General features: G+C 39.0%; 1 pseudogene; it reads left to right on the top strand.

The window, feature by feature from the left end:
• LOC140929987 (uncharacterized) overlaps positions 1-23,512 on the top strand; it is a 41,760-nt pseudogene that overhangs the window by 14,269 nt on the left and 3,979 nt on the right.

Here is a 23,512-nt window from a genome sequence, read left to right as displayed (position 1 = left end):
TTTATTTTCCTTTTCTAGCAAATTTCCAGACCTAAACTTCGCCCCATATGTTCTCTATATTTAACCATGTTATGAAATCCGTACGTGACACTAACAGTGAGCCTAGCACTGTGTATCTATCAAAATGAAGTTTTGAGGTGTGCATTTTTAATTACTTGCATTCATTCTCCATCCCATTTCCTTATTTTCGGTTACCTGCTTCGACTTCCCAATAACTCAAATGCCCGCCATATCGAACTTTTTCGATTTCCCTGGAAGGTTCGAGTAATCGGGAATCGACTGTAGATCATTTACTCCAGTGTCTTAGTAAAATTTAAACCTTGTTATTGGTGGTAAGTTTCATTGATTTTTATTTCCCTTTCCTGGCAAATTTCCAGACCTAAACTTCGCCCCATATATGTTCTCTATATTTAACCATGTTATGAAATCCGTACGTGACGGTAACAGTGAGCCTGGGTTACCTGGGCCTAAACACCAACCTTCCCTTCAAAAGTTCAGGGTGTGCCAAAACCTATGAAATTTAGTTCGGACATATAAATCTTTGACATGACTTGTCCGTCGAACAATTACATTTTTAAAGAGAAACAAATACAGAAACAGTTAAAAATTGACTTCAAATTACAGTAGAATTAAAATTTATGTTATACAGTGTAGTCATAAAAACTTAAGTATCTCCTTCTGATACTAATTGCTTGTGTGTTGAAGGAAACCAGATATATATATTTTCTCCGTTCACGTTGTGACCATAAGTTGTGACATTATCAAACTTGCATTGTAATACATACATTATTCGAATAAATTCTGTCTCCGAATAAATTCCCTAGTTACTTATCATAATAGACATCTGTTTGCTAGCACTTAACCTTCCTTTAGGAACCACTTTAGTCAACTCTCTCGTACGCGACCACCCTTGGTGCATGACAAGAGTGCTCCCTTACCAGAGTTTGTCGTCTACAGGAAAAATCAAGGGGAAAAGCTTAAACTGAACTGATTAACGTAATTATATAAAGTTATTACCTTACCAAGCTACAATGAGGCAAATAAACAATTTGTATTTATGTTTGACATCGAATAGCGCTTGGAACTGATGAAACTTTGCACGTAACATTTTGCATGATTGTAACAATCCACTTTTTGACTTATACAGATCGTATATGACAGACATCTTTTTAAAAGTCAACTGTTATAATCTGTCAGCTGTTTTGGTCAGCCCTATTAAAACAATGACTTTTTGGAATATCTTTTGAAAATAATCTCTACATTGTACGTACAAAATTAATACATTTTTAGTCTTGTCGTTACCTCATGGCCGTGCGTCTTTAATGCAGCTGGATTATGTTGTTTTAGAAAGATAAAACCATAGTGTCTCTCTTTTATGTTGAAAGGGTGTAAAGGAAGAGGCAAATCCATGTCTTTGAAGTGCAAACAGTGTGACAAGTGTTTTAGCCAATCAGGAAACCTAATGCATCATGAGAGATTTCACACTGGGGAAAAGCCTTATGAATGTAAACAGTGTGGAAAGCGTTTTCGCCGATCAGGAGACCTGGGGACTCATAAAAGAGTTCACACTGGGGAAAAGCCTTATAAATGTAAACAGTGTGGCAAGTGTTTTAGTGTCGCAGGAAACCTAACGAATCATGAAAGAGTTCACACTGGGGAAAAGCCTTTTGAATGTAAATACTGTGGCAAGTGTTTTAACCAAGCAGGACACCTAACGCGTCATGAAAAAGTTCATACTGGGGAAAAGCCTTACGAATGTAAACAGTGTGGCAAGTGGTTTAGCGAACCAAGAAAACTAAGGATTCATGTAAGAGTTCACACTGGGGAAAAGCCTTATGACTGTAAACATTGTGGCAAATGTTTTAGCCAAGCAGCAGACCTAAGGGTTCATGGAAGAGTTCACACTGGGGAAAAGCCTTTTGAATGTAAACAGTGTGACAAGTGTTTTAGCCAAGCAGGAACCCTAAGGAGTCATAAAAGAGTTCACACTGGGGAAAAGCCTTATGAATGTGAACAGTGTGGCAAGTGTTTTAGTGAAGCAGGAACCCTAAGGCGTCATGAAAGAGTTCACACTGGGGAAAAGCCTTATGAATGTAAACAGTGTGGCAAGTGTTTTAGCCGATCCGGAGGCCTAAGCATTCATGAAAGAGTTCACACTGGGGAAAAGCCTTATGAATGTAAACAGTGTGGCAAGTGTTTTAGTGAAGCAGGAAACCTAAGCATTCATGAAAGAGTTCACACTGGGGAAAAGCCTTATGAATGTAAACAGTGTGGCAAGTGTTTTAGCCGATCCAGAGGCCTAAGCATTCATGAAAGAGTTCACACTGGGGAAAAGCCTTATGAATGTAAACAGTGTGGCAAGTGTTTTAGTGAAGCAGGAAACCTAAGCATTCATGAAAGAGTTCACACTGGGGAAAAGCCTTATGAATGTAAACAGTGTGGCAAGTGTTTTAGCCGATCCGGAAGCCTAAGCATTCATGAAAGAGTTCACACTGGGGAAAAGCCTTATGAATGTGAACAGTGTGGCAAGTGTTTTAGCCGATCCGGAGGCCTAAGCATTCATGAAAGAGTTCACACTGGGGAAAAGCCTTATGAATGTAAACAGTGTGGCAAGTGTTTTAGCCGATCCGGAGGCCTAAGCATTCATGAAAGAGTTCACACTGGGGAAAAGCCCTATGAATGTAAACAGTGTGGCAAGTGTTTTAGTACAGCAGGAAGCCTAAGGATTCATGGAAGAGTTCACACTGGGGAAAAGCCTTTCGACTGTAAACAGTGTGGCAAGTGTTTTAGTGTAGCAGGAAACTTAAGGATTCATGAAAGAGTTCACACTGGGGAAAAGCCTTATGAATGTAAACATTGTGGCAAGTGTTTTAGTACAGCAGGAACCCTAAGGAGTCATGAAAGAGTACACACTGAGGAAAAACCTTATGAATGTAAACAGTGTGGCAAGTGCCTTACAGACTTATCAAGCCTAAGGCGTCATAAAAGACTTCACACTGGGAAAAGCCCTATGAATGTAAACATTGTGGCAAGTGTTTTGGCCAAGCAGGATACCTAAGGGTTCATGAAAGAGTTCACACTGGGGAAAAGCCTTTTAAATGTAAACACTGTAGCATGTGTTTTAGTCAAGCAGGACACCTAAGGCGTCATGAAAAAGTTCACGCTGGGGAAACGCCTTTTAAATGTAAACATTGTGGCAAGTGTTTTAGTCATCTGAGAGTTTTTAAGAGGCATGAAGAAGTCCACATTACAAAAATGTTGCAGAAATGTGACAGTAGCAAAGGTCCATTTAAACGTGTGCGTCATGATAGTAAGAGAGCAGGAAGTAATATAAGGGCAGGATTGACTAACAGCACACTGTCACAGAGAAGGACTAGAAACAGTGGTATAAAAAACGAGCAACTGGACATTACTGAGAAACACAGCTGTTGGATTTGTCAAGAGGAGATGAGTAGTGAATCTCTTCTTCTTCAACATTATGAAAACCATATGAGGCGTGTAGCTGAAGATGGCTTGTAAAGACTTCGGTCTTAAGCTTTTGTTAAGTCTTGTTTCTGTTTTTTGAGGTTTTGTCTTTTCATCGTAAGGATGCTGTAAGGATGAGATCGTTTGTTACTAAATCAATCGTTCCAGGGAAAATTTTAATTAAAATTAGATTAAAATCTGTTTTGTTTAAAAATTCAACTTTTTTTTCTGTCCGGCGGGTTTGTAAATAGATATTGATAAGTAGACATTGGGTTTTCTGAAAATGGACAGAGCAGTTCTTTGGTGATCCTTTTCTTTAATATAAAGAAAATCAAGGAATTTAATGCTGAAGGTCCCTTTTCTACATATGTTCCCGCTGTGCATTGTAATAGTTCTAGCAGTAATTAAGAAATAGCGTCTTCTTCCCTCTGCCTAGCCTCTGTGCAACAAAAAGAAGCCTTTGCACAATAAGAGACCTACAAATTCTCCAGACTGTTCTATATATGTTTTCCTTGAGAATTAGTTGGAAGAATTTGATAAAAGATCAATACATTTCCCCTTTTATTACATCCACTTTGAAATCACTGGCTATCCGTGCAATCTGATTGGCTCTCAGCAGTGTGATTTATTCCTAAATTGCACCATTTTTTGCTCTAAATCGCATCTGTTCCAAATCGCGTCATTCATGTTCTAAATCGCATCATTTCTGTTTTAAATCGCACCATTTTTGTTCTATATCGCATCATTTCTGTTTCGAATACAAAATGACATGTAAAAGCCTTTTTGTTTCGGCTTTTTAACAAACCGGCTACTCGATCAATAAAATATTAGTACTGACTAAATTCTGCGATTTCAAAATGGATGTAATAAAGTGGTAATTGAACTTCGTGTCGTGCAATTTTGGTCTGAAATCATACTTGTGATTTCAAATCGAACTCGCGCTGCGCGCTCGTTCGATTTTGAAATCACGCGTATGATTCCAGACCAAATTGCACTCCACTCAGTTCAATTACCATTATTAATGATAATTTAACCAGTTCTCATAAGCTTTTCCCTTGATTATGTACCAATTTTGTTCGGAGAAGATTTATGTTGCTCACTCTTGTGACTTAAAGAGTTACATTAATTTAAACCCAATGGTTTATTTGTATTATTGCGCATTTCCCTGGTCCCTCAAATTTACAGTGTAACACCCTCAGGTCATTCAGTGAAATAAGAATCATGAACGTCACGCGAAGTTTCGAGTTCTTTGTTTGAACCGCCTCCTGGTTAGCTCAGTTGGGAGAGCGCCGGTCTGCCGAGCGGGAGGTCGCGGGTTCAAACCCTGGCCGGACCAACACTCGGGGTCTTTAAATAACTGAGAAGAAAGTGCTGCCTTTGTAATGACATCTGCAAATGGTTACACTTTCTAGTCTTCTCGGATAAGGACGAAAAATCGTAGGTCCCATCTGACAGCACTTTCACTGATCTGTTCATGTGGGACGTAAAAGAACCCACACCACTGTTCGAAAAGAGTAGGGGACGTAGACCCCTGTGGTGTGGCCAACCTTTACGGGTTGTGGGATTGGGTAGGGATGGCACCTTGCATAGGACCTATGAGTCCAGTTCGTGCCCATTCCCTCTTGGCAGGCTTGTGTCCAGAAAAGCTAGTAAAACTAAAAAACTATTTTTATCGGTGGCTTTCGTTTAGACCCAACTTAACAACCTTTACTGTACATCCTTTAAGTTTCTCTAAATTTAACTCGCTAAAACGGCAATATGGGATCCATTTTTTGCCATTAACCCAGTCGCTTAGAAGGATGACCTCCCTATAATACATACAGAAAAAAACTGAGTTGCCCAAAATTTAGGGTGGGGGAGGGGGGGGGGGTGCCGTCCCCCGGCCCGTACGCCTATGTGCTCATATTAAAGCGAAGTTATCCTTCTAAGTGAATTTGTTCATTTAAAAAAAAACACCGGTCAGTAAGAAATTTTCGTTTCTGGACAGATCTTATTGAGGTATATTTATACCCGACTTAAAAACGGCCTTAAAAGACCAAAATACGGGATCAAAAATTGTGATCTCGCATCCCAAAATTGTTGCAAACCTTGATCCCTGATTAACTGCGTGAACTTGACAAAAACTGGATGAAGTACTACATAAAGTATCTCTCATTTCGATTTATTTTATTTTAGTCACGCAAGGGCCATTTATACCAGGAAAAATAAGACTACCCGTATAAACGGCACATTAAAGACGCGACTTAGCAAAGACGCGTCTTATCGAAGAACAGGCGTTAGGGGCTGTTCTTAGATAAGACGCGTGTTAGCTAAATTTCAAGCGAAATGTGCCGTTTATACGAGATAGTTTGAGTCTTATTTAGGACGCGTCCTACAGTGTATGTAAGACGCGTCTTATTTTCCTCGTTTAAACTGCCCTATTAGTTACTGACTGGAGAATTAAGTTTGGCTCCCGTCTTTATTTTCGAGTTATTATTTCTATCATAATGCGTTCCACTTTAGAGCTCTTATAATAATAATATATCGTTTTGTGCTCTGTTCGTGTCATTTAAGCCTTCCTTTTAAAATTTGATCAATTTCATGTAACAACGGCAACTTAACAGCAACGACACAAGCAAAACGAATTTTGATGCAGTATATAACTCTAGGATAAAAAGCGTTTGCTCTAGCTAGCTTTGTTTCAGTCGCCGCCTAGCTAACTTTAGGAGTGCCTCTAGTCATACATCAATATCTGACTATCATACAGGTGTAGGTTTTGATAAAATCTAGTTGGGTTACCGCTCGGCATAATATAGTGAGCATTGCCCGGGGGGTACTCCCCTATAAAATTAAAGTGACGGTGTTGCTCGTCGAAAAATTTCGAGAACACCCCTAAAAGGTACCAGAATCTTGTTTTATGGGCCTGTCCCAAATTCATTTCCACCTCTATAAGGTAACAATTCAACAACAACAAATTGTATTACTGGCACTGCAAATTTTAATAGTAATACAGATAACATTCGAACACTTTCTTCTCAAGCACTTTTTGAAAATATTGTTAAAAATCTTTATCCTAATTATAATAAAGCATATTATTTCTAACAGAATTCTTAACAACTCTGGCAGCAGTCATTTTAAGTTTTAGCACCCTAAACGGTAGTCTGCTACACAGCCGTTTTTCGCGTCGTCACGCAACGCTCCTCCCCACTTAGTGGGGAGGAGCGTTGCGTGACAACACTAAAAACGACTGTGTAGCAGACTACCTAAGCGGTACCAATCCACCAATTTAAACCCCTAAAAGGTACGACAAGCATCCCCGTCAATTTTATAGGGGAATACCCCCCTCCCAGGGGGAGCAGTGTACCAGCTCTCAGCGGATCCAGTTAGCTTGAATCTAAAAAAAGGGTGCCCTACAACGGTGTAAATTTGCCTAACGAGGGTATCAATCCCAGAGCGAGGCTTTTTTTTCCAGAATCCATATTGGGCAGTCAAAGACCAATTCCGGTAGCTCAGTCACCTTAGTGTATATCTCCAACAAAATGGGTCAACAGGTCAACCAGCAGAGTCAGTAATGTGCCAATAAAGCAATATAAATAAATATCTCTCAATTTAAGGAAAGTACCAGGGTTTTGTAGTCCAGCTAGTCCAGCAGATCGGATTGCATGCGGTTTGGTACCCGATTGAAATGTTTCAACGTTAAAATTCTACGGAACTGAATTTTTAAACATTTGCAGAGCATTTCAGAATTTGCAGAATTTTGTGGTGTTTGTTGTTCTGTCGGAAAACCCGTAAACCATCTCTTAACTCCTTAAAATACTTCTCATCCTATTCCTACGGCTTGTGATCCCAGATCCCGTCGCTGTATTCCCTGATCACACCCTAATTTTTACTGTTGACCCTTGATCCCATATACCTCGTTACGACCTCGTTTCAGCAGGAGAGTCTTGTAACTTAAGAACGAGGTAACGTAAGAACGAGGTGGCTGTAATATTAAAGCAGGTGTCCATTCACAAAGCCGGATTCAACTGTACAGTGTACAAATGTTTGCGTTAAGGAGATATTTCATTAACCGAGGAGCCTACTACTAATCGGCTATTGTTCTCACTACGCTTTTCCTTACTTTTGGGATGACGCAACTTCTGGAAAAGGTCATGCACGTTAGACGTGCCTGTGTTTACGGCTGGGGGACTAAGTACTCCTCCCTAAGTAACTACCTCGAACTACCTCATGTAGTGTACAGGGACATTGACACAAGCGAAATCGCAGCGAACAGAGTTAGATCTTGTGGATTGATCACAAGTGCTGAAACCTCATTTAAAAAGGTAAGAAGAGCTTCTCCATATATAATATATCATCTTAGAATGAATTCAGTGACAGGATTGATCGACAGTAAAGAAAAAATAGTATTTTAGAATCCAATTAATGACAGCCAGCTGTGCATAGACACGAAGCGCAGAGGAGTTATTTGTGACCTTGATTGCTGTTAAAATTTATAGTTGAAAGCGCCAATCACCTTTCGTTACCGTATTTATTCGAACAAGCGCCCAACCTCGAATTAGCGCTCACCTCGAATAAGCGCCCATCCTAAAGGCAGAAAAAGTTAATAAGCGCCCTGCCTCGAATAAGCGCCCACCCCCTCCACTTAAATAAGCGCTCACCCCCACCCCACCCACTTGAGTGACTAAATTCTAATAGGAGACTTTCCCGAGGACGGAGTTTTCTTCAGAGTATTTTACAGAAACCTTGCTTCGTTACTTCTTCGCATTTTGTTATTAGCTTTTATTGTTTTGTTGCAAAATAAACATCCTTCACTTGCTGAAAATGGTGAAAATTTAATAAGCGCCCAGCCTCGAATTAGCGCCCACCTCGAATAAGCGCCCACTCTCAAGGTCCAAAAATTTAATAAGCGCCCAGGGCGGTTAATCGAATAAATACGGTATGCAGGTATCAATGTTTGGAAAGAGAGGGGAGCAGAGGGTACGGTATGGCATTTGAAATCTCAAGTGAGGAGACAGAGAAATTGTTCAAATACAGTAAAAACGCACATATACATGTATAAAGAACCTAGTGATTTAAGAACCTGACCATGATCGTAAAAAATGATATTAACTCCATGGTAAGGCAATTCTTGGAACAGTAATTTCTTGGACTTTGTCTCTTTAGCACAAGCGATAATTTGAGTAGACATTTTACTGACATTACTGACATTTTACTGACATAAAATCCAACTAAAAGCTAGCTCAATCAATTTTAAGGTGCAGATTTCCCTCCAAGTATAAGCCTGGCCGATTTTGAAACTCAATTTATTTTCCCCTCCGTATATAAACCCCCTCCAAAAATAAACCCCTCAAAAAGGACCTTTGAAAAATATAAGCCCCAGGGCTTATTTTCAGAATTTTATGGTATATCAGAAACTTCACTCAGTGCTAAGGGTCTGAATGGGGTTAACTGACTAGTGACAAATGGCGAAAAATATAACAGACTAAACTGAGAAAAAAAATACTGACTACCGACAGGGAAAAACTTAACCGACTGCTGACATGGTCCAACATTGTACAGATACTAATTGTATTCAGAAATAAGTCATATTTTTTTATTTGTCTTTTATTTCCCCTTTTTTTTCAAAAGTATTTTGCTTGATTTGTTTTCAGCACATGGAGGATCTTTTAGTTACCGGTAGAGCTATTTCGAGACCAGAGGCGACATTAAATTCCAGATTTGGTACTTGTAAATTCCCTGTCGTTAAATTACTTGAGTCAAGTTGTTGTAAATCCAAGTCTTGAAGGTTCAATTTCCCTCTCTTTCCCAGCATGCATAGAAGAATGCCTGTTTTGTACCTGCACCTCCTTTAAAACTTATTTTAGATCCATCACATGGTGTGCCTTTGTTTCTCCCCCTTTTCTGGGGAAATCCAGGAAAAAGAGCACTCATTTCCTGCACAGCACGTAATAATCGAGCCTACTAGACGTCCTGCTGCAGTAATTTCACTGCCTACTTTTTATCCATGCTCAAGTCATAAGTGAAGTTATAAGAGTGATTGTAAATTTCTTTTGAAAAGGTTAAGAGGTTGCGATCGAGCGCCACTGCATTCCAGTTGACAGAAAATTATGGAGAATGCTTTGAGAATACTGAAAGGACTACATCTGATGAAATTGGGAAGTTCCCTTGGAAACTATTTTGCTTATCTGAGTGGCAAACTCGCCTCTGCGGTTTAAGGCGAGAACCAGTCTATAGCAACAGAAGGGTACTGGCGACTGGAAGTTCCAAATTTGATTTCCGTCTTAGGCAGCAGTGAGTTCAAAACATTCCACAGCTAAGGCACGAGCCATAAATCAGTATTCGAAAACGACCCGGGAAACAGACTGCAGTGACTAAAAATAATTTTACTGAAATTCGACCCATATTCTCACTAGGCCACTTATTCTCTCATTACTTCGCTGGTCTTTGAACTGGAAAAAACTGACTCAAGACAGATTAAAAGGGCACAGCCTCATCAGCGAGGGTGCTGAGTCAGCAGATGAAGAGTGTACGAAGTGAAAAGGTCTAATTCATAAATCTTGCTCGGTCATGCAGCAACTCATTGACCTCTGCTTACATCATGTGCATCACATGTAGCGGACACTTTCGTCCTCGCATTGGTCTCCTTAGCCACCTCCGAACTCACAAAATGTAATTAACTGCCTCATGGAAGAAAACAAATTAAGTATAGAAAGATTGGTGTTTTTATCATTCCAAAACAAAGGTGAAATAAACAATCGCATAGCTTAAACAAACCAGAATTTATTGAGGTTCCATTGCACTCAAATGATAAATTGATGATGAATGAAGAAGTTTTTTACTTACTGCATATAACTTGTTTTGTTAATTATCAACCGAGATTTACCGACAACCCACAAATATCCAAAATTTTAACCGACAACTGACAAAGTAATGAAATCTTTACCGACAACTGACATGTGGACCTGCCCATTCAGACCCTTAATGTTTCATCCGATATCCAGACACCTTGAAGTTGGTGTTAAAAACACTCGGCTGGGTGTCGTTTTTCAATCCACTTCTCTGTGTCTAAAATGATGTCGGATGAAACACTGCATGTTGTTTTTAATATATTACTGCAAATATATTCAGGGTTGTCACTAAGATTTCGAGTTGCCGGGTATTTGTTGTTAGTAGCCGGGGAAGTCGCAAGCAGTGATGGAGACCCCCCGCAAGAAGTTTTTGAAGTGCAACTTCTACCGTTTTCCAAAAGGCATTCCCGCCCCCAAAAAGCAATCTTCATCAAGAGTACAGCTATCATTAGCGGTTTTATGATGATCACATCTTTATTAAAGAAAACTACAACATTCTGAGACACTAAAATAATAAGTTTTCACTTTACGTAAAGGCTCACGGCTCGTTAAAGGGTTTTTTTAGTGGCCGCCAAATGGGAATGTACATGTTAGCACCGGATCTGAAAAAATGACAGGTTGGCACCGGTCACGTTATTTGCGCAGTCTCATCTTCACGCAGAAAAGGCGCATGCTGGCCAGTGAAGTTTTAATTCACAACGATACTTAACAAATGTTAAAAAATTATTGTGGAAAGGACAATCGATTCTTATATGGTGCAAATGAATTAAAATGCGCGGTAAAATCAATTGTAAATCCTCATTTTGTTATACGTAAGAACGAAACAACTTACGGAAAGCTAAAGTAAAACTAATATTACAAATGAATTAACCCACGGAAAAGCGGAAAGACGACAAGGGGACGATGAATGTACGAAAAAGCGTCATAAACACAAGGTTACTATGGTTTGTTGAAAAATAAAAGTATGATGAGGCTAAAACAAGCGTAACATACGAAAAATCGCGGGATAAAATATGGCAAAACTAAACTGCACTACTGATAACATTAGTGGTCTCGATTTAGGAACGAAACATCCCTTAACATAAGTAGAAACTGACCTATGGAAAAGCGTTTAAAAGACAGGGCTAATACTTTATAAACGACGCTGAGATGTCAAAACGAGACTCAAGGAGAAGAATGCGAAAGTAATGCTAATGCTTAACTTCCCTTTTATATATAACTTCTTGGAAGTAGAACTGAGATGATGTGATCATGACCTGCGGACAATGATCGAACATTTCCCGTTGACCGTGCGTTATTTTATATACTCGATACCTAAAGCTAAAGGTAGACCTGGTCACTTAAACGTCAACTTGTTAAACATAGCAATCGGTCATAGTCTTCATCTTCAAAGCCTTCATCATAATCCTGATTATCATCAACATCAGCATGAGGGAGATTTAACTGTCGGATGAAGCCACAACGTCTTCTGTAATGTCAACAGAGATCTGCTCAGGTCTTTCATCGTTCACAAAGAGTGCAGATTCCTTTGCCACTTCTTCGACATGTTCAACACAAAACCGACACAACGGTTGAAACTAGGGACTTTTAGCATCGACAAAGGTGACGGCAGCGAAAACGTCACTTTTAAAATGAATTGGTGTTTTTTCCAACTTTGTCGCGTTTATTTCAGTTCGCTGAAAATAGCTAACGTAGGCCAATTTCCCTGGAGTTGATTTCTTTGGGACCGCACTCAAGTTTAGAAAGAGAAAGAAGGGTTTGTCGTCGCTTGTTTACGTCCTCCATAAAACGTGAAACTAGGCATTTTCACGTCGTAGTCGTGCAGTAACGGCAAAGAATGTACAAAAAAGCGTGATGCACGTGCGAACTAATTGTTTTGCTCAATAAACCTATTGCTTTTTGACGTTCTCGTTGCCGTCGCCGTCATCGTTGCTAAAACTCCCTACTGATCATTTCGCGAACGGAGAGTTTTTGCGCGTGATTGTACTAGTACCAAATCTAAGTCAGATGTCTTTTTCCGACATTTCTTAGTTTTTGCACGCGAGTATTTCAAAATTACTTAAACCTGCTGCAGATGAAACTTGCATTTAGTTTGATGGATAGTCTTAGTGTGTTTAAAAAGTGTGCTCTTTTGGTTTAATTTAACGACGAAAGTAGCCGGGGCCCATGCTCTGAGTAGCCGGGGGAAATCCCCGGCCCCCAGCCCTTTGTGACAACCCTGATATTATGGTTTTATAATTTTTACATAGGGTATTATATGTTAATCCCATGCCATCTTGACCCCTCTCAAATTTTCCTTGTTAAAGCCCTGGCCCTTTCTGAGATGTCAGTAAAGCAATTGAGAATAATAAGTAATTATTTGAGACAATTAACTTTCTCTTAATGTATTCTATATGTTTGTAAATTACCTTATTATATGCTGTACGTTATTTATATAAGTATATGTAATAGCTATAATAATAATGAAATCTAATGTAAAGAGGAAGTCTTACCTGTAGGCCTTCATGGCCTTCCTTGCCTTTTGTGATTCTTTTTACTTTCAAAATGTGTTTCGTTTGTGCAATTTATTGTCTTTTCCCTTCACTTATATGTAAAAAAGGCATTAAAAAAGCAATAAACCAAAAAAAAGACTAACCTTCCCCTCCAAACATTCAGGGTGTGCCAAAACCTATGTCCAATTGTCTGGGACAGGTAGAAATGTAGTTCAGGCATTTAAACCTTTGTCATGACTTGTCCATGGGACAAGCACATTTTTAACTAGAAAAAACACAGAAACAGTTAAGAATTGACTTCACATTGCAGTAGAATTTGTGTTCCTGCCAATAAGATTTGCTATGCAAAAGTTGCCTGTTTTCAGGAAATTTGGGCAGCTGCAATTATTGACTATGTGCTATTATGCACTAATTCCATTGTCTTCTGTTGTTTACTTGTAGCTATTTCACACTTGTAGTTATTATTATTTTGTTTCATGGGCCAAGTAAAATAACTCTAGTACCTCTTTACTCTATCTTAATGCTTTAAGAAAGTTGAATAATATTGTGTTTATTTTTTGTTGAAAGGGTGTAAAGGAAACTGCAGTCCATGTTTTTAAAGAGTAAACACTGTGGTGTTTCGTAAAGCAGTAGACATAAGGAGACCTATAAGTTGTTGTCATTTGACCGGGTGTAGAGACCATATTGAGTCACAACTTCCAACAGGGAATTAGATGTGCATACAAATAACACCACGGACAATACATTTCCTTGCGACACATATTGTTTAGCCATTGACAAAAAAAACACGGCTCAGTCACGTTTAAATAATGTATTTTAAACATGGTTAAACTGTTGTTTATTGAGACACCTAGACCATGGCTAGGCCTTAAACACATGTTAACTTTGACTTCGTTTAAGTAATCTCCCCATTATGTAAGGATTGTCGATAAGTCAGGGCAGTGTCTCTTTAAACTAGCTGGATCAGAAAGGCATAACCCATTATGAGTTTCTGGTTGGATTTAATTGAATAAAAAGGTTAAATAATGTCTTTTTTATGTTGAAAGGGTGCAAAGTAAGCTGCAGTTCATGTCTTTTAAGTGTACACATTGTGGCAAGTGTTTTAGCCGAGCAGGACACCTAAGGGTTACGTTCATGAGAGATTTCACACTGGGGAAAAACCTTATGAATGTAAACAGTGTGGCAAGTGTTTTAGCCAAGCAGGAGACCTAAGGATTCATGAGAGATTTCACACTGGGGAAAAGCCTTATGAATGTAAACAGTGTGGCAAGTGTTTTAGCCAAGCAGGAGACCTAAGGATTCATGAGAGATTTCACACTGGGGAAAAGCCTTATGAATGTAAACAGTGTGGCAAGTGTTTTAGCCAAGCAAGAGACCTAAGGAGACATGAAAGAGTTCACACTGGGGAAAAGCCTTATGAATGTAAACAGTGTGGCAAGTGTTTTAGTGAAGCAGGAAGCCTAAGGAAACATGAAAGAGTTCACACTGGGGAAAAGCGGAATGACTGTAAACAATGTGGCAAGTGTTTTAGCCTCATAGGAAACCTAAGGATTCATGAAAGAGTTCACACTGGGGAAAAGCCTTTTAAATGTAAACAGTGTGGCAAGTGTTTTAGCCGAGCAGGACACCTAAGGATTCATGAGAGATTTCACACTGGGGAAAAGCCTTATGAATGTAAACAGTGTGAAAAGTGTTTTAGCCAAGCAAGAGACCTAAGGAGACATGAAAGAGTTCACACTGGGGAAAAGCCGTATGAATGTAAACAGTGTGGCAAGTGTTTTCGTGAAGCAGGAAGCCTAAGGAAACATGAAAGAATTCACACTGGGGAAAAGCCGTATGACTGTAAACAGTGTGGCAAGTGTTTTATCCAAGCAGAACACCTTAGGAGACATGAAAGACTTCACACTGGGGAAAAGCCTTATGAATGTAAACAGTGTGGCAAGTGTTTTAGCCAAGCAAGAGACCTAAGGATTCATGAAAGAGTTCACACTGGGGAAAAGCCTTATGACTGTTATCAGTGTGGCAAGTGTTTTAGCAAATCAGGAGACCTAAGGAGACATAAAAGAGTTCACACTGGGGAAAAGCCATATGAATGTAAACAGTGTGGCAAGTGTTTTATCCAAGCAGAACGCCTTAGGAGACATGAAAGAGTTCATACTGGGGAAAAGCCTTATGAATGTAAACAGTGTGGCAAGTCTTTTAGCCGAACAGAAAACTTAAAGAGTCATGAAAGGGTTCACACTGGGGAAAAGCCTTATAAATGTAAACAGTGTGGCAAGTGTTTCACTCATCTAAGAGTTTTTAAGAGGCATGAAGAAGTCCACATTAGAAAAATGTTGCATAAATGTGACAGTAGCAAAGGTCCATTTAAACGTGTGCTTCGTAATCATAAGAGAGCAGGAAGTAATATAAGGGCAGGATTGACCAACAACACACTTCCACAGAGAGAGACTAGAAACAGTAGTATAAAAGACCAGCAACTGGACATTACTGAGAAACACAGCTGTTGGATTTGTCAAGAGGAGATGAGAAGTGAATCTCTTCTTCTTCAACATTATGAAAACCATATGACACATGTAGCTGAAGATGGTTCGGAAAGTTGACGAACGCTTCGGTCTTTGGGAATTGTTAATTAGTTTCGTTTCCGTTTTTAAGGGTTTGCTTTTTCAACTGTGAATATTATCTCCGATGTCGTTTTGTTACCTTTGATTTATCGGCGTGTAGCTGAAGATGGCTTGTAAAGACTTCGGTCTTAATCTTTTGTTAAGTCTTGTTTCTGTTTTTTTTTTTAGGTTTTGTCTTTTAACTGTAAGATGTAGTAAGGATGACTTTGTTTGTGTCTAGATCAATCGTTCCAGGGAAGATTAATCTGTTTTGTTTAAAAATTCAACTTTTTTTTTCTGTTGGGTGGGTTTGTAAATAGATATTGATAAGTAGACATTGCGTTTTCTGATAATGGACAGAGCAGTTCTTTGTTAATCGTTTTCTTTTATATAAAGAAAATCAAGGAATTTAATGCTGAAGGTCCCTTTTCTACAGATGTTCCCGCTGTGCATTTTAATAGTTCTACCAATAATAAATAAATAGCGTCTTCTTCCCTCTGCCTAGCCTCTGTGCAACAAAAAGAAGCCTCTGAAACAAAAGTGACCTACAAATTCTCCAGACTGTTCTATATATGTTGTGGTTCAATTTTATCCGTGGTTGAAATTTTCTTTTCTTTTGTTTTTGGGTATGGTAATGTATGATAATAACATGATAATGAGTTTGAAACAAAAGGAAAGAAAATTTGAACCAAGGATAAAATTGAACCACAACATATACATTTTCTTCGATAACTAGTTGGAAGAATTTGATAAAAGATCAATGCATTTTCCCTTTAATGATAATTTAACCAGTTCTCATAAGCTTTTCCCTTGATTATGTACTAATTTTGTTTGGAGAAGATTTATGTTGCTAACTCTTGTGACTTAAAGGTTTATATTAATTTAAACCCAATGGTTTATTTGTATTATATCCCATTTCCCTGGTCCCTCAAATTTACAATGTAACACCCTCAGGTCGTTCAGTGAAAAAAGAATCGTGAACGTCAGGCGAAGTTTCGAGTTATTTTTTCGGTGGCTTTCGTTTAGACCAAAATTTACAACCTTTACTTTACATCCTTCAAGTTTGTCCAAATTTAACGCGCCAAAACGGAAATAAGGGATCCATTTTTTTTTAATTAACCCAGTCGCTTAGAAGGGTGACCTCTCTTTAATAATAGAGAAAAAAAACTGCGTTGCCCAAAGTTTGGGGTGGGGGCTGGGGTGCCGTCCCCCGGACCGTACGCCTATGTGCTCATATTAAAGCGAAGTTATCCTTCTAAGTGAATTTGTTCATTTAAAAAAAAAAAAAGACACAGGTCAGTAAGAAATTTTCGTTTCTAGACAAGGTCTTATTGAGGTATATCTATTCCCGACTTTAAAACGGCCTCAAAAGACCAAAATATGGGATTAAAAATTTTGATCCTGATCCCAAAATTGTTGCCAACCTTGATCCCCGATTAACTGCGTATACTTGACAAAAACTGGATGAAATGCTAAATAAAGTGTCTCATTTCGATTAATTTTATTTTAGTCACACTAGGGCCATCTATACGAGGAAAAAATAGGACGATCCCGTACCTATTTGAACGATTCTTTTTGATTAGCTGGGAAAACAATAGGGATTGTCACATAACAATGCCCCTATCCCTGAAAACAATGGAAGTGCAGATAAAAGGGGACCACTGAAATAAGAGGTTTCGGGTCTACTGGAAAAATAAGACTATCCCGTATAAACGACACATTAAGACGCGACTTAGCAAAGACGCGTCTTATCGAGGAACAGGTGTTAGGGGCTGTTCTTAGATAAGACGCGTCTTAGCTAAATTTCAAGCGAAATGTGCCGTTTATACGAGATAGTTTGAGTCTTATTTAGGACGTGTCCTATGTAAGACGCGTCTTATTTTCGTCGTTTAAACGGCCCTATAAGTTACTGACTGGAGAATTAAGTTTGGCTCCCGTCTTTATTTTCGAGTTATTATTTCTATCATAATCCGTTCCACTTTAGAGCTCTTATAATAATAATATATCGTTTTGTGCTCTGTTCGTGTCATTTAAGCCTTCCTTTTAAAATTTGATCAATATCATGTAACAACGGCAACTTAACAGCAACGACACAAGCAAAACGAATTTTGATGCAGTATATAATTCTAGGATAAAAAGCGTTTGCTCTAGCTAGCTTTGTTTCAGTCGCCGCCTAGCTAAGTTTAGGAGTGCCTCTAGTCGTACATCACTATCTGACCATCATACTGGTGTAGGTTTTGATAAATCCCAGTTGGGTTACCCCTCGGCATAATATAGTGAGCAGTGCCCGGGGGGTACTGCCCCGGGCTAGGTCGTCGGAAAATTTCGAGAACACCCCTAAAAGGTACCAAAATTTTGTTTTATGGGCCTGTCCCAAATTCATTTCCACCCCTCCGAGGTACCAATTCAACAACAACAAATTATATTACTGGCACTGCAAATTTTAATAGTAATAAAGATAACTCTCCAACACTTTCTTTCCCGGGACTTTTTGAAAATATTGTCATAAATCTGTATCCTAATTATAATAAAGTGTATTGTTTTAAACAGAATTCTTAACAACTCTGGCAGCAGTCATTTTAGGTTTTATCACCCTAAGCGGTACCAATCCAGCAATTTAACCCCGCTAAAAGTGCGACAAGCACCCCCGTCATTTTTATAGGGGAGTAACCCCCCCCCGGGAGCAGTTTACCAGTTCTCAGCGGATCCAGTTAGCTTGAATCTAAAAAAAGGGTACCCTACAACGGTGTAAATGTGCGTAACGAGAGGATCAATCCCAGAGCGAAAATTTTTTTTCCAGAATCCATATTGGGCGACAAGCACCCCCGTCATTTTTATAGGGGAGTAACCCCCCCCCCCCCCCGGGAGCAGTTTACCAGTTCTCAGCGGATCCAGTTAGCTTGAATCTAAAAAAAGGGTGCCCTACAACGGTGTAAATGTGCGTAACGAGAGGATCAATCCCAGAGCGAAAATTTTTTTTCCAGAATCCATATTGGGCAGTCACGCAATGGGGGAGAAGCGTTGCGTGACGACATTAAAAACGGCTGTGCAGCAGACTATCAAAGACTTTGACCAATTCCGGTAGCTCAGTCACCTTAGTGTATATCTCCAACAAAATGAGTCAACAGGTCAACCCATCAGAGTCAGAAATGTGTTAATAAAGCAATAAAGATAAATATCTCTCAATTTAAGGAAAGTACCAGGGTTTTGTAGTCCAGCTAGTCCAGCAGATCGGATTGCATGCGGTTTGGTACCCAATTGAAATGTTTCAACGTTAAACTTCTACAGAACTGAATTTTAAAACGTTTGCAGAGCATGTCAGAATTTGCAGAAATTTGTGGTCTTTGTTGTTCTGTCGGAAAACCCGTAAACCATCCCTTAACTCCTTAAAACACTTCTCATCCGATTCCTACGGCCTGTGATCCCAGATCCCGCCGCTGTATTCCCTGATCACACTCTAATTTTTACTGTTGACCCCTGATCCCATATACCTCGTTACGACCTTGTTTTATCGGGAGAGTCTTGTAACTTATGAAAAAGGGAACATCTGTAAGAACGAGGTGGCTGTAATAAGCAGGTGTCCATTCACAAAGCCGGGTTCAACTGTACACTGTACAAATGTTTGCGTTAAGGAGATATTTCATTAACCCAGGAGCCTACTACTAATCGGCTATTGTTCTCACTACGCTTTTCCTTACTTTTCATTTGGGATGACGCAACTTCTGGAAAAGGTCATGCACGTTAGACGTGCCTGTGTTTACGGTTGGGGGACTAAGTACTCCTCCCTAGGTATCTACGTCATGTACGGGGACATTGACAGAAGCGAAATCGCAGCGAACAGAGTTAGATCTTGTGGATTGATCACATAAGTGCTGAAACCTCATTTAAAAAGGTAAGAAAAGCTTCTCAGTATATGATATATCATCTTAGAATGAATTCAGTGACAGGACTGATCGACAGTAACGAAAAAACAGTATTTTAGAAGCTCATTAATGGCGGGCGATTGTAGCTTGTGCATAGACACGGGGCGCAGAGGAGTTTTTTGTGACCTTGATTGCTGTTAAAATTTAAAGTTGAAAGCGCCAATCGCCTTTGTTTATGCAGGTATCAATGTTTGAAAAGAGAGGGGAGCAGAGGGTACGGTATGGCATTTGAAATCTCCCGTGAGGAGACAGAGAAATTGTTCAAATACAGTAAAAACCCGCATATACATGTATAAAGAACCCAAACCTAGTGATTCAAGAACCTGACCATGATTGTAAAAAAATGATATTAACTCCATGGTAAGACAGTTCTTGCAACAGTAATTTCTTGGACTTTGTCTCTTTAGCAAAAGCGATAATTTGAGTAGACAAATATGTTTATATGTATCAGGGCTGTCAATAAGGGCCAGTAGCTGACCAAAACTGCCGGCTAGTTAGCCATCCTTAGCCCGCTACTTTCATCTCCTTCTACCATAACTGCTCACGAAAAATAAGCGCTGTTGAATAAAATTGTAAAGTGTGCATTTCCCAGTTTTGAATGACACTGAACGCATATTTAAACAGGTTTAAATCACCGAAACCTTCAAACTGTGCGATGTCATGGAATGCCTGGGACATTTTGACGGCATTGTTCCCAGTCCTGCTTGTATTCTGACGAAACAACATGGCGTCTGCGGTGGAAAATAGCTCTTGAAAACATCTGGAAATGCCATTTCCGAGAGTCTAAATTTGAAAATGTCCCTAGATGTCTCGGCCCTCAAGAAGAACTTGTGGTTTTGGTGCGATATCCAAAGCAGCCTATCATTCATTATCAGCCTGCTACTTGAAAACTTTTTGACAGCCCTGTGTATATAAAAAATAAGGACTTATCTTGTTACAAATTAAGTGTCACTTTCCTCCTGCGCCATTCTTTGTAGTACACCAAGGTCTTTCACTCTTAAGAGTGGGCTGTTTTCAGATTGCCAAAGGTAAATGACTTGGTTCCTTGCCCAGCTTTAAGCATAACTGAACCTGGTCTTAAACCTCTTTGCTTCAAATAGGAACTTTTGCTCATTTGGTGTTAGATGGTCTAAGATCATCGCGTTCAAAAGATCCCTGTCAAGATCCATGGCTGTCAGGTCCACTTCAGTGATTTGTCGGTGATGTGACATGAATTCTTTCTGAGCAATTCCCAGCACAAATTTGCAAATTATAGGTTTTGGACCATTCAAAGAATGTTGAGAATAACATTAGCCCCTATTGAATTGAATAGGCAAATGAAGAGTTGAGCCATCTCAACAGCAGGTTCTTGGCTAGTCGGATCAATCTCTGGAATACCCAATAGCTTGACATTAATAAAATCTGTAACTGTATTTGATTAGGTCATCCAATACTCCTGCCATTTCGCTTACTTGAGCAGTAAGAGACTTTCTTAGCAAGATCTTTCTTAGCTGCTTTACAAAAACAGTCAAATCGTTGTACTCACCACTAATGAACTGTCACATCTTGGTATTTACGGGATCTGGTCCAGGTTGACTTTGACCACCATGTTTGCTTGCTTCATCCGTGTGTGATTGAAAGACTCTTAAGGTTGGCTGAATTCATGACGCACTGTTTGAAGTTCTTTCGTCATTAAATCATTCTGATGTTGAAGTGCTTTAAATTTGAGTTGTTAGCTTTTCTAGACATAGTTATGAGACAAGTTCAACCAAAACTGTACTCGCTCAAAGCGCACATCCACTCGCTGAGATCGCACTTGTCCAAGTACCATTAATTCAACTCCCAGTAACTCGAAACCTTTCTAACTCAAACCCTACGTTAACTCAAACCAAAATCTATTTTCCTGGATTTCCATCATGGATTTCCTTTCATTTTACCCTCAGTTGAAGTAATTTTTGTTTCCTTCAGATCATTATTTTCTGTGTAAAAGTACTCTCGTTAACTTGAACTATGCTTCAAGTACCAGACAAATTTTAAAAAAGTGCTGTAGTCTGAAACATTCATTTGAAATTATTTTACAGTAGCAACCACATATTCCTTGTTTTTAATTTATTGTCAGTTCAATTGAAAATGGTGCTTAGCACTGTGTATTTATCAAAATGAAGTTTTGAAGTATGCATGTTAGTTGTATTCTTTCCTCATCCCCTTTTCTTATTTCTGGTTATTTGCTTTGGAACTGCTGATAACTCAAACTCCTGCTAACTTGAACTTTTTTAGATTATTTTACCTGGAAGGTTAAAGTTATCGGGAATCGACTTTTGATCATTTACTCCAGTGTTTTGGTAAAATTGAAGTAGTACTATTGATGGAGTTTGTTCTTGGTCATAAGAAGGGAAACAGAAGAATATAACAGCATCTCCAGTTTGTTGCTGGCCAAAATTCTGCCATCTCATTTTTTTTGTGTTCTATCAAAGGAAATGTGGATTTGCTTCTCAAACTCATTAATAATTCATAAAGAGAAAACAAAGAAAATCACAACCGAGACAGCTGTTTGGATATCAGATACTAATTACCATAAAATTTTGCAAACTTTATCTCTGAATTTCTCGAATAATTATTGTTCATTTGAGAAGCTACAGTAAAATTCCCAAAAAAAGCCCCTCCATGTATAAGCTCCTCCAAATATAAGCCCCCCAACTGGTAACAAAACAAACCCCTCAAATGTCCTCAAATACAAAGTGAAACAAAGCAATAACAGTACAGTAACATATAAATTTTTCCATTTGCCAAAGAGCTATTAAGTGTGCCAAATGATTGCATTCACAAAGTGTTACAGTTTATTGCTGTTTGTGTAGGTCACTCTTCGCTCTTGGCTTAGATGTCCTTGCACAGCTGTGTTTTAGAAAGGTCTACATCTTCAAGGCGAGAGTCAGTAAAACTTTTCTGCAAATTACTGACATAAAATCCAAATATAATCCAGCCCAATTAATTATGAGGTGCAAATTTCCCTCCAAGTGTAAGCCTGGACGATTTTGAAACTCAATTTATTTTTCCCTCCGTATATAAGCCCCTCTAAAAATAAAAATAATAAATAATAAACCCCTCTAAAAGGGCCTTTGAAAAATATAAGCCCCAGGGCTTATTTTCAGAATTTTATGGTAATGTATATCAAAAACTCCACTCAGTGCTGAGGGTCTCAATAGGGTTGACCGACTAGTGACAAACGGCGGAAAGTATAACTGACAAAACTGAGAAAAAATACCATCTGCTGACGGGGAAGAAATTAACCGACTGCTGACATGGTCCAACATTGTACAGATATTTGTGTTCAGAAATAAGTCATATTTTTTCATTTGTCTTGTATTTTCCTTTTTTTTTGTCAAAAGTATTTTGCTTGATTTGTTTCCACCACATGGAGGGTCTTTTAGTTGGCCCTATTTCGAGACCAGAGGTAAATGACATTAAATTCCAGTTTTTGGTACTTATAAAATTTCCTGTCGTTAAATTACTTGAGTCAAATTGTTGTAAAATCCATGTCTTGAAGGTTCGATTTCCCTCTCTTTCCCAGCATGTATAGAAGAACGCCTGTTTTGTACCTGCACCTCCTTTAAAACTTATTTCAGACCCATCAAATGGTGTGCCTTTGTTTCTCCCCCTTTTCTGGAGAAATCCAGGAAAGCGAGCACTCATTTCCTGCACAGTGCGTGGTAATTGAACCCACAAGACGTACTGCTGCAGTACTTTCACTGCCTGCTTTTTATCCATGCTCAAGTCATAAGTGAAGTTATAAGAGTGATTGTAAATTTCTTTTGAAAAGGTTAAGAGGTTGCGATCGAGCGCCACTGCATTCCAGTTGACATAGAAATTATGAGGGATGCTTTGAGAATACTGAAAGGACTACATCTGACAAAATTGGGAGGTTTTCTTGGACACTACTTTGCTTATCTGAGTGGCAAAACTCGCCTCTGCGGTTTAAGGCGAGAACCAGTCTATAGCAACAGAAGGGTACTGGCAACTGGAAGTTCCAAATTTGATTTCAGTCATAGGCAGCAGTGAGTTCAAAACATTCCACAGCTAAGGCACGAGCCATAAATCAGTATTCGAAAACGACCCAGGAAACAGACTTTAGTCACTAAAAATAATTTTACTGAAATTCGACTCATATTCTCACTTGACCACTAACTTATTCTCTCTTGATTACTTTGCTGGTCTAAACTGGGAAA

This window comes from Porites lutea, chromosome 3, assembly GCF_958299795.1.
Source record: "Porites lutea chromosome 3, jaPorLute2.1, whole genome shotgun sequence".
Lineage (NCBI taxonomy): Eukaryota > Metazoa > Cnidaria > Anthozoa > Scleractinia > Poritidae > Porites > Porites lutea.
The sequence above is the reverse complement of the archived record's forward strand: the minus strand, read 5'-3'. Positions and strand labels throughout refer to the sequence as shown.